This window comes from Mesoplodon densirostris, chromosome 10 (genome assembly GCF_025265405.1).
Source record: "Mesoplodon densirostris isolate mMesDen1 chromosome 10, mMesDen1 primary haplotype, whole genome shotgun sequence".
NCBI lineage: Eukaryota > Metazoa > Chordata > Mammalia > Artiodactyla > Ziphiidae > Mesoplodon > Mesoplodon densirostris.
In genome coordinates, this window is record NC_082670.1 from 97,886,535 (window position 1) to 97,898,547 (window position 12,013).

General features: G+C 40.5%; 1 long non-coding RNA gene across 1 annotated transcript in view; it reads right to left on the reverse strand.

Moving 5' to 3' along the window:
• Positions 1-1,059: 1,059 nt before the first annotated feature.
• The window catches only part of LOC132496678 (uncharacterized), a 397,701-nt gene continuing 386,747 nt past the window's right edge, over positions 1,060-12,013 (reverse strand). The window contains exon 5 of the long non-coding RNA XR_009533517.1: positions 1,060-1,125. This is a non-coding gene — a long non-coding RNA (uncharacterized LOC132496678). The remainder of the gene's footprint in view (positions 1,126-12,013) is intronic.

Genomic DNA, 12,013 nt, shown 5'->3' on the forward strand with positions numbered 1-12,013 from the left:
TTCATTGACGCTATTTTGGAATCTTGAAGCCTTTTGGATGTTTCTGCACACCAACTAAAATAGGTATCCCATTCTGTTTGTTTAATTCAGGAACCCTTGCTTTCAACTACACTTCTTAAATGAACAATCTTGTCTAATTGGAACATTCCCCATAATGGCCATTGTAATACTAAATTGCCTTTAGTAAGATTTTGCCATTTTTGTAGATATTTATAGCTTCTGGGACCATAGTTCTTAGACATAAAATAAGCACCTGTGCCAGAGATGGCATGCCCAACTCTTTGGAATTTAAGCATTCCATTTTATTATCGTTAATTAATTAATTTATTTTAGCTAAAACTTTGGGTCTCTTGGAGCCAAACTAATACCTAAAAGGGATGTGCCTCTGGGTTGGGAAATTGTGTAATGTTTTGCAGTGTACCTCACTGCACAGAAATTTTCTCGAGATTGGCAGGTCAATGTCAATCTAACCCATTCCATGACCAACTTAACCTAACATGGGTGTGTTAGGGGTGAGCACTCTAACACCTTTTAATTGCTTGACTTGTGTACATTTCTGTGGCTTTCTGGCTTCTGAGATGCCCATTAGCAATAGCCTCTACTTCATGTACACATTAACATCCCAGCATTATCACTGAGATGTTACTGTGGAATGGCCAATAGAAGGCCCTGTGTACACCAACAGCAGTTCCCATGGAACTGGGGGCTGGGGAAAGAACTGAACCAGCAGATCCCAAAGAAAGGGAACTTCAGGCTGATTCCAGACAAATGAGGAACTACAGACTAAACTGCCAGCAGTTCCCAATAGTGGAATCTAGGGACAGAACCAAAGGCTGAGGTTTTCCAATCAAATGGAAAACTGTGGACTGAACCAAAGGCTTGGGTGTTGGGTTCTGGATGGGACCATCTGCTCACTCATGCTGACCTGCCCTGTACTGCAAAGCCAATTAGATCAGGAGCTTGACACAAAGAGAACAGAGCTCAGAACCAAGAAAAACTTACCCACAGCCCTCAGAAATGGTGAGAAAGACAGAACTCAGAAGAGTTTGCGGTTACTATACCTCTGTTTCTCATTGTCCCTGAAGCCACTGGAAGTCTCCTTCGACTCCACCATTGCCACCAAGTCTGTTAAAAAACAAAATTCAACGGAGTAAATTTGAAGATCTAATTTGCTTAATTTCATGATTCATGAATCGGGCAGCATCCCATCTTAGCAGATAGAAAGGAGCTCTAAGGAGCTGTACAAAATGGAAAACTTTTACAGGCAGAAGGAGGCAGGGCAAGGAAGCTATTCTAGTGAAGAATGGATTGTTTCAGGCAAGGTCACCTTCCTTTGGGGAAAGGCAGGGGGCTTTCAGGCAGATTACCTCATTAATACCGACCAGATAATTCCAGATTGACTGATTAAAGGTCACATTCCTGGAAGAGGCTGAAACTGAAATTACGTTGGGTATGAAGTCTCCGTTCGCTGACTTGGGACTTAGCACAGGCAACTCCGTTTTGGGCCTGTTGTTTCCTTTTTTGACATTTCAACTGTGTTTTCTCAGACTCATGGCACAGAAAGATTTCTGCCTACTTTACATGGCAAAATGTATACATCTGTCCTGTCTCTGTCACCTTTCCTTTCCCTTAAATTTGCACATGGCAAGGAAATCACGCAGATAAAGGGATTAAGATGCAACAACTTAGGTAAGGGGGGAGGCTTCAAAAGGATATAATCTGAGCTGGCTCCTATGATCTATATAAAAATAACATTCATCATGGTAGACTTGCATTTTAAAAAACACATAAAAAATAAATATTTGCTGCATATTTTATCTCCGGGGCCTGACAAAGTAACTGCAGCACTTTATGTTCCCAAAATTTGACCACGCTAAGTTCTAGAAGCTTTTAAAAGATACCCAAGACATAAAAAGTTCACACATGCACTTGGAGTTCAACCAATGAAAACATTTAAAGAGAATTTCCAGGGCAATACATGAAGCACAAATGACGAAGCTTAATGCAGACCAGCACATGTATATGAAATTTCTTATTTTTAAGCCAGGGTAGTATGTTTTCTTAATTGAAGACAGAAAAATTTTTAAATACTGCATTTCTTCTCTGTGCTAGGCATGTGTACTATGTCATTTAACCTATTCAAACACACAGAGGGTAGGTATCTAAACAATACCTGCTTCTCTAGATGAGGGAGCTGAGGTTTGGAGAGGTAATTAATTTGTCAAGGGTTATCACAATACCAAGAGCTAGGGCCAGAGTCTCATCTGCCCTCTTAAACCCCACTCCAGACCACTTTGGACCACATCACAGCTACCTCCCAGTGCAGAGTTTCTCATTTTAGATGCAGGGAGTTAAAGTCCTCCAAGGTAGACAGGCTGCCTAATAGTGGATATAAAACCTGTTAGTATGACCAGCTCACTCTGGTCTAGACTGACCTTTCTGGTTTGGGGCACCAAAATATTGCATCCTGGGAAATCACTCAGTCTCTGTTTGAAAAAGAAAAATTTTGTGCACCAGTAAACCCCTCAGTTGCAGGCAAACTGGGATAGTTGGTCACCCTACCTGTGGTTTTCCCACATATGTAGGGGCAGAGTCAATCCTAACATCTGCTTCTTTAGCATCATTCTCCCATGTCCCCACCACAGCCTACATCGGAGTCCCTAGGGCCTAGCTAAAGCTCAGAGCCAAAAATAGCCCCTAAACATAGTAGAAACTCTACATATATTTGCTGAATTTGTGTCCATGTTTGTCCAGCCTCCCAGTTCATGGACCATGGTGTTTTGCCTGTAGTCAATGTTCATCAGTGTTTACTGAATCATATATAGATGAAATTAGTCTGTAATAAACACTAATGACAATCTTAAAGAAATAAAGAAGGTTCCAAGCAAGGAAGAGCTCTGTCTCTACAACTTGATGATGGTAGAGGACTTGGGGGTCAATGAACATTTATGAATATCACATCTCTCTCTGCTAGAAGATCAATTGGTGGAGCCACATTTCCTCTCCTGGGCAGCAGCCTCCCCAAATCACTGCTCGACTGTCAACACCAACTGGGCTTCCAAAGGAGCAAAGGTCAAGGCAGGTGCCCCAAAGACTGTTCTAGAAAACGTTTCTCATGTCTCAGGCAATGTGCTAATAATTAGCCGATTTAATACTTGCAACAACATGACACCATTACTATTATTATTACCATCCTATGGATAAGTTGACTAAAGCTTCTAAAGGGACTGAATCCAGAAGCCAAGCTCTTAGGCACAAGGACATAGTACGTTCCATGTTACCATACAGTTAATGGATATGCCATGCGTAATAATGTGGTACCTCACTGATTTCTGTTGTCTTTGGGGTGTCCAGATAATAACCAGAATAGTTATTTTCTGGTAACTGACAGATGTTAGGGAGTAAAAGATAATGTAAACAGATCTTTGTATATTTAAGGTGGATTGTTTGCTTGTTCTTTCTTCTGATTTTTGAAACTTTGTGCTTGGAATTTGTAGATCTGAACCTGTGCCAAATACTGTAAGCAGTTTTCCTATACCTGCATCTGCAAGTATTTGCAAACTTAAAAATGCTTCCCTCGAAAGGCCCTAAATATGCCCTTCTGAAAAAAAAAAAAAAAATCCCATGCAACGTCTTTGTCAAATGTCCCTCCTTTCTTTCCCTTGCCCTCCCTCTTCTCTCCTTTTGTGTGAATTGGATGTTCTTGTACCAATATACCTAATTGAGGGAATCAAGCAAAATGTAAATGTAGATGAAGCCATACTCCTTGAGTATAATATCCTTAACTACTCTAATTATAGAGAATATATTGGAATTAGCTGAATCCTACAGGAAATAATTCTTTAAACTTCTCTAATTTAACCTTAGAAATACATAGAATCAAGAAATTTTAACACTAGAGAGAATCTTAGACATAATCTAGTTTGGTTGTTTTCTACCTTTGGTCTATAGAGCCCAGGGAGCCTGATTAGCGAGTGACCAGCCAACAGGGTCCCATCAGCATCAAGGAACAGTGACAGGTAACGGTCAAATAGGGGCTCCTGCTCACCTTCAATGAGCACCGATGGCATATGTTGTGAGCTGACCCACCCAGCACGTATTGCAACCCCTTTCTAGCTGGCCTCCTGTCCTGCACAGTGCCTGGGTTCAGTCAAGCAACACACAGGTACAAGTGAGCTACATGAAAAGGCAGCCATAGGCTGGGGTTTCAGATCTTCTGGCAAGGACAATGACAGCATCATTAGGCAGAGATGTGTAGAGTTTCTGGATTCCAGTCTATAGTGTGGTAGGTATCAAGTGATGGGCAAGTGACAATGTGGCTTCCACCAGAATAGGGGCATGGTGGAAAATTCTCTAGCTGCTTTGTTCCTGGATGGGCAATATGCATGCCCAGCTGTCCAGCCTTCCAGAGACCCTGTAGGCTAACTTGTACCTTTTATTAAGCTCTTCCTACCTGAACTACCTACAGTAGATTTGGTGGTTGCAACCAAAAACCCAGACAAATTTGCTTTTATGTCTTGATGTAGTGTTTCCTTATGATTTTATTTAACCAAAGAATTCTGGGAGGAAGAAAATGTGACAACTACAGATTCTATCAGCTGCCTATCAGTTCTGATTCTATCAGTTCTCTTATATACAAAGAACTTGGGGTTCAGAGAAGTGAAGCTATTAGTGGTAAAGCTGAGTTTAGAATCCAATTCTCATGATAGACTCACCAAGTGATGTTCCAGAAAGTGACCTTGGCAAACCAGATCCCATTCAATTGCCCAGTCCTTAAGAATCACCTAGGTGGGACTTCCCTGGTGGCACAGTGGTTAAGAATCCGGCTGCCAATGCAGGGGATGCAGGTTCGAGCCCTGGTCCAAGAAGATCCCACATGCCATGGAGCAACTAAGCCCCTGTTCCACAACTACTGAGCCTGTGCTCTAGAGCCCGGGAGCCACAACTACTGAAGCCCTCAAGCCACAACTATGGAAGCCCACATGCCTAGAGCCCGTGCTCTGCAACAAGAGAAGCCACCGCAATGAGAAGCCGGCACACCGCAACAAAGAGTAGCCCCCACTCGCCGCAACTAGAGAAAGCCCGCGCGCAGCAACGAAGACGCAATGCAGCCAAAAATTAATAAATAAATAAAATCTACGTTTAAAAAAAAAAAAGAGGGCCTCCCTGGTGGTGCAAGTGGTTGAGAGTCCGCCTGCCGATGCAGGGGATACGGGTTCGTGCCCCGGTCTGGGAGGATCCCATATGCCGCGGAGCGGCTGGGCCCGTGAGCCATGGCCGCTGAGCCTGCGCGTCCGGAGCCTGCACGTCCGGAGCCTGTGCTCCGCAACGGGGGAGGCCACAACAGTGAGAGGCCCGCATACCGAAAAAAAAAAAAAAAAAAAAAAGAATCACCTAGGTGGCCTTTGGCTGGCCCTTCCTGCACACTTTTTAAAAAGCTCCAGTTTTACAAATTAAAATAGTTTCCTTTTACATTTCAAAAGTTTTCAAATGTCCTGCTGTATACTATCAAATCTTATTATTTTGTGAATGTCTCCATTAGTCTAATAAAATGTGATTAGTATTCCTCAGATTTCTCCTTTCCAAAAGTATTAAGATACTTGGGGACAGTTCCTAGAATGCTACCTCAATCTTTTTTTTTTTTTAATTAAAAAAATTATTCCCAAAAGGTGTATCTATGTCAATATGACCAAAATGGTGCAGGTCTTTCAGATGATAGTACTGTATCACAGATGGAATCTGAGATCATATACTATAGCATAGCTAAGAGCATGAGTTCTGGTATCTGGGGCATGTTATCTACCCTCCTTAAGATCTCAATTACCCTATCTGAAAAAAACAAGAGTGATAATCATACCTACCCATCTCATGGGATTGTTGTAAGAACTACATGGAATCCATGCAAAAATCGCACCATGCCTAGCACATAATATATGCTTAATAAGAGTTAGCTGCTATATTTTTCTTCTTTTCCTTCTCCTCCTCCTCCTTCTTCTTCTTATTAAAACAAAATCTTAACTATGATAGGGAAAATTCCAGAGAAAATTGTTTCCTGTCTTCCAATCCCAAACGCCTTTCAGATTTCAAAAGGAACTGCCCCAGAGAGCATTTAGTTATTTGTCTCAGCGTCTGCAGGTAACTTTTTTCCTGCCCAGGAATGAGGGGGAAAGGAACAGGAGCAGCTGGCCGACACACTCCACATTAGAGCCCACCCAGTCACGCAGGCTGTCACAGTCTGTGGAAGGCTCATGCTGGAAGCCCATCTCTCAGAGGACCTTCCATTTTCCCGGCATCATGAAGAAAATGGCTGACATATTCCAGATTTTGCAAAGTGCTTCGCTGAAGAGTTTGACTTGATCCAAAAAACCACCTTCTGAGGAGGCAGGCTGGACAGATGTCTTTACTCTGACTTTTCAGGGTGTACGTTTAAGCTGGCAGATGGCACACTGGGAGGTACATGACCGGTCACTGGCACACTTATATCTTCTGTCTTTAGCCCAGGACTCTTTAGAGACTTATATACAAGTAACATTTGCATAATATATTTGAAGAGCCACTTCTAAACCAATTTATAAATCATAGGTTGTACATTTCAAAACCAAACAGGCCAGTAATCTAAGTGTGTGAGTCAAGTCTGGTGTAAGGCAATAGGCAGGGTGGTTTCTGAGAGCATCTAAAATTCCCTGCCTCCCTGAAAACATTCACCTTCAAGAGTCGTTAATGTGCAGGCTTACTGTCACTCCTATACACTGCTGCTGGGAATAAAAAATGGTACCACCGGGCTTCCCTGGTGGTGCAGTGGTTGAGAGTCTGCCTGCCGATGTAGGGGACACGGGTTTGTGCCCCGGTCCGGGAAGATCCCACATGCCGCGGAGTGGCTAGGCCCGTGAGCCATGGCCGCTGAGCCTGGGCGTTCGGAGCCTGTGCTCCGCAACGGGAGAGGCCACAACAGTGAGAGGCCCACTTTGGAAAATAGTTTGGCACTTTTTAAAAAGCAAAAAAAAAAATCCACCTACCGTATGATGTAGTCATTTCATGCTTGGGTATTTACCCAGGAGAAATAAAAGCATACATCCAGATAAAGACTTGAACACAATTACTCAGTGTAGTGTTATATGTAATAAGCAAAAACTGGAAACAATTTAAATGCCCATCAACAGGTGAATGAATAAACATATTGTGGTATATCCACAATGGAGTTCTACTCAGCAGCAAATAACAAACTATTAAAACACACAACAACATGGAAGGACCTCATAATAATTATGCTGAGTGAAAGAAATTCTAGAAAGTACAAATTAATGTAGAGAAAGCAGGTGAGTTTACTGAACCTAGGGATGGGCAGCAAGGAGGAGAGCACAGAGGGTAGGAAGCACAAAGAACCCTTTGAGGGTGATGAATGTTTTCATTATCTTGATTGTGATGATGGTTTCATGGGTGTATACAGAGGTCAAAATTTGATACTATAAATATGTGCAATTTATTATATGGCAATTGTATCAGTTTGCTAGGGCTGCTATAACAAAGTATTGATACCACAAACGGAGTGGTTTAAACAACAGAAATTTTTCCATAGTTCTGAAAGCTAGAAGTTCATGATCACGGTGTAGGTAGGGTTAGTTCCTTCTTAGGGTTGCGAGGGGGAATCCGTTTTGTGGCTTTCCGCTTCCTTCTGGTGGTTTGCTGACAAACACTGGTGTTCCTTGTAGAAGCTTGTAGAAGCATTACCCTGATCTCTGCCTTTGTCTTCACTTAGTGCTCTGCCCATGTGCATGTATGTCCAAATTTCCCCATTTTAGAAGGACTCAGTCATTTTGGATTAGGGGTCCACCCTACTCCAGCATGACTAATCTTAACTAATTATATCTGCAATGACCTTATTTCCAAGTAAAGTCACATTCTGAGGTCCTGGAGGTTAGAACTTCAACATATGAATTTGTGGAGACACAATTCAACTCATACTAGCAATTATAGCTAAATAAAACTGTTTAGAAAAAAACAAAAAAAACCTACCAAACCAGTTAAACTCAAATTCAACCATCAATTTTATGTAAGAGTTGAACTTTTCCCCTTTTTTCCGTAAAATTAAGTCACCTTTTTAAGTGTGAACATGGTACTCATGCTCTCTCTCTCTCTCTCTCTCTCTCTCTCTCTCTCTCTCTCTCTCTCTAGTTTAGACTACTCCATGTTGTGGGGTGATTCAGTTCTCTTATCCTCTTTTTTTCTCCCTTCACTTTTCAACTCATGAAATTTCTCAGGAACCTTCTTTCTTGGAATGTGCTGAGACATCATGTGGCCTTCACCTGGTGAGAAGACATTTCTACATCGAAACCACCCCATTTTTCTCTCATTAGTTCCAAATACTATTTTTTTTTTTTTTTTTTTTTTTTTTTTTGGCGGTACGCGGGCCTCTCACTGTTGTGGCCTCTCCCTTGCGGAGCACAGGCTCCGGACGCGCAGGCTCAGCGGCCATGGCTCACGGGCCCAGCCGCTCCGCGGCATGTGGGATCCTCCCAGACCAGGGCACGAACCCGTGTCCCCTGTATCAGCAGGCGGACTCTCAACCACTGTGCCGCCAGGGAAGCCCAGTTCCAAATACTTTAAGTGGTACTACTTGGCACGAACGTGATCATAAACACAAACATAAACACAAACACTGGCATTAGATGGCATTTTTCTTCGTTCAATTATAAGGATGCTATTCAAATGATTCAGAATATGCTTATATTAATTTTTCAGATTATTATTGGAATTCAAACAAATAAAATTTTCTTATAGCAACCTAGCAGACTCCTGAGAGTGTATCCCCAAAATCCTGGGGGGCCTGAGGATCCCAGTTAAAGTTATACTACTGCTAGAGAAAGATTCCTGACCTAAAAATCAAAGAACAAGATTTTAGCTTTAGTGCTCCTACTAACCAGCAGTGTGACCTTGGATAAGGGTTTAAATCCACCCAAACTTTCCAGATGCTCTTGAGGTACAAGGAAATGTTAGCATTCTTGAGACTTGAGTTTGTTCATCTGTGAAATGAAAGGGTTGAGCCAGATTATCTCTAAGGTTCTTTTCAGCCCTCAAATCCTATGGTACTTGCTGAACTGAATTGCAATACAGCCTCATTTTTAACGACAAGCCTAAGTCACCACTTACATATCGCACATCCCTCTGTGGTTTTTTCTTCTCCCAAAGTCACAAAACTCAAAATTAAGTCTCTTTTCCAAAAGACTGTGTACAGTGCAAGGTTTGGGCAGGATACAGACTCAAGGGTACAATGTGAATCAAACTTCAGAGGAATAAGGATTTCATTAGATGATCGGTCTGGTAGGAGAGTAGTTAAGTTATCCATGAAAATGGAATACAGGCAATGTTTTACTCAGAAGAGACTGTTAACATGCTCAGAGATATAAAGTGTGAATGTCTCTGTTATAAAATGGAGTGCAGTAAAAAACGAAGACAAACTTGACAGAGGAAGGTGTTGGATGAAACGTAGGGAAATTCTGTGAGCTTCCGTGTTTCTGCAGGATGTGTATAACGCATTTGTGTCTACTCTGCCTGACAATCTTTCTTTTATAGCCTGGTAGGCCCCTAGGACTAAAAGTAAATGTGGATATTAAATTTATGGTAATAGGGGCACTGGATTCCAGTGCAGTAGTCTCTAAGCATTTTCTTACGAGGAAATATTCTGAACTTCTTTAAAGTTTTATGATTACTGAAAGAAAAAGGATGTCAATGAAAGAAGGAGTACAAGCTGCTATTGGGGCAGCTGACAGTCACCTCTCCGTGCTTTAAGTTCTCTGGGAACTTCGGGAAGGCAATATGGTGAGGGTAATCAGGTTAGCCATCCACCAAGAACAGTTTTAAGAGGAAGTGAGAGGAGAATATAGCCAATATTTTATAATAACTATAAATGGAGTATAACCTTTAAAAATTGTGAATCACTATATTGTCCATCTGCAACGTATACTATTATGCATCAACTATACTTCAATTAAAAATTTTTATAATAGTTAAAAGAAGGAAGTAAGAATTGGAAAGCCCTGTCTAGCAGCTGTTCTATGTATGTTTTGTTTGCTGTAATTATGGCCTCCTCCTTGCTGTATGACCCTGAGTCAGTCATGTCCTCACTCTCCTACCTTGTCAAACTTGTTATGAGGACTAAGCAAGATGAGAACCAACAGTAAGAGAGATTGCTGTATTTCTAATATATGTTGCTATATATTTAATACAGATTGCTGTGTGTTGTAAACTTTCCTCTACTCTTAGGCACACACATCATCTACCTTTGCCAGTTTCCCTTGCTATTCTGTGTAGCTATGTATCTGAGTTCTTGCCAGTAGAACGTAGATGGAGGTGATGTGAGCCATTTCTTAGCCTGGCCTATAAAATTTTCCTGTGTGGTCCTTTCTTCTGTCTTTGTTTCCCCATCCTCTGTGTGAATGGGAAGGAGTCTGCAGAAATAGAGGAAGAAGAATCAAAAGATGGAAGCAGCCTACACCCTGAATGACCATGTGGAGGCCACCCAGCCAGGAACACACTCTGTTACACAAGTGTGAAATAAACTTGCCTTATTTAAGCTCCTGGGGTTCTTTATTTGTTCCAGCAGCTAGCATTATATTTACTAATACATTAATATTTAGTGAATGCTTGCTATATGTTAGGCACATAAACATCTCTTTAATCCTCACAAACCGCATGATATAGATGCAATTACAAAGAGGACTTAAATAACTTGTTCAAATCCACACAGGTTGTGCTGGAATATAAACCTTAGTAACGTGAATAAAGAGCTCTAGCTTGTAACTATTATAGTATATTGCCTCTTTCAATATAAGAAACATTACTAAGTGTATTACCTGGCACAGAGTAAGTACTTAATTAACGTTAATTTATGTTAGCTAATATTATACAGGCAAAAGAGAAATCAGAATGGAGAGCAAATAACTGAAAACAAACATATCAACTAAAATCTTTATAACACAGAAGCAAAAAACATAAGTAATCCTTTATTTTTTAGTAAGGCCTGGCTGTCTAAAAATAAATAGTAATGAAAACAGAAAAAATTGAATATGTTAAATTGATGATCCAAGCTATAGTTTATGTATCCATAGTTCAATAACCAAAATGGGCAAAATGAGTATGTTTACTATAACATATGTTTTAGCAAATAACTGATAAAGGCCTTATTTCTTACCAACAGAAGACTGGTGGAATTATACAGCCATAAAGCATTATAGTTTTAAAGACTTTTTAATAATATGAAGAAAATGCTCATGATATATGTGTTCTAATTATATAGAGACATTAATTTATTAGTTGATTGAATTTATCCATTCAAAAAATGTTTACTGAGTACTGATTACATGCTGGGTGCTGGGCTAGGAGACAGCCATCTGGTCTCTGCCTTCAAACAGTATATAGTGTAGTTTTTAGTGTAGGCTTTGTCAACAGACTGGCACAGTCCCTTTCTAGGGCTTAGTTTTCTTATGTGTAAAATAAGGAGGTTGGCTTAGATGACTGTCGAGGGCTATGTATGCAGCAATTAAATTAAGTGGAAATGGGATTCTTGATCCAGTCAGGCATAAGGACATTATTTGGTGTATGTGTAAGGTTATAACAGAACTAAAATTGCAAAAGTACCATAAACCTATCAATGTGAGTTATTTAGAACAATGAATCATCTTGGTTTGATCCAGACTAAGGGGTTTCTGAGATGTGAAACTTCTAGGACTAAAACCTGCAAAGTCCTAGGCAAACCGAGATGGTTGGTCACCTTAGTTTCATGTCAAATTATTAACTTAAATGCTAGAAGAATTTTAATTAATAATAATCAAATTATTTTGCTAATAATAATTAATACATAATTACAGAAACCTTAATGAATACTTTTTTGTACTGGAATGATTTCATATGCAGTACAAAACTGAAAGAACAGGAGATATGAATATGTAGTAAAGTCATTCAACTGTCAAAAATTTTTAGAGAAGTACACATTTCGTGTGAGAGTTAACAATGATCA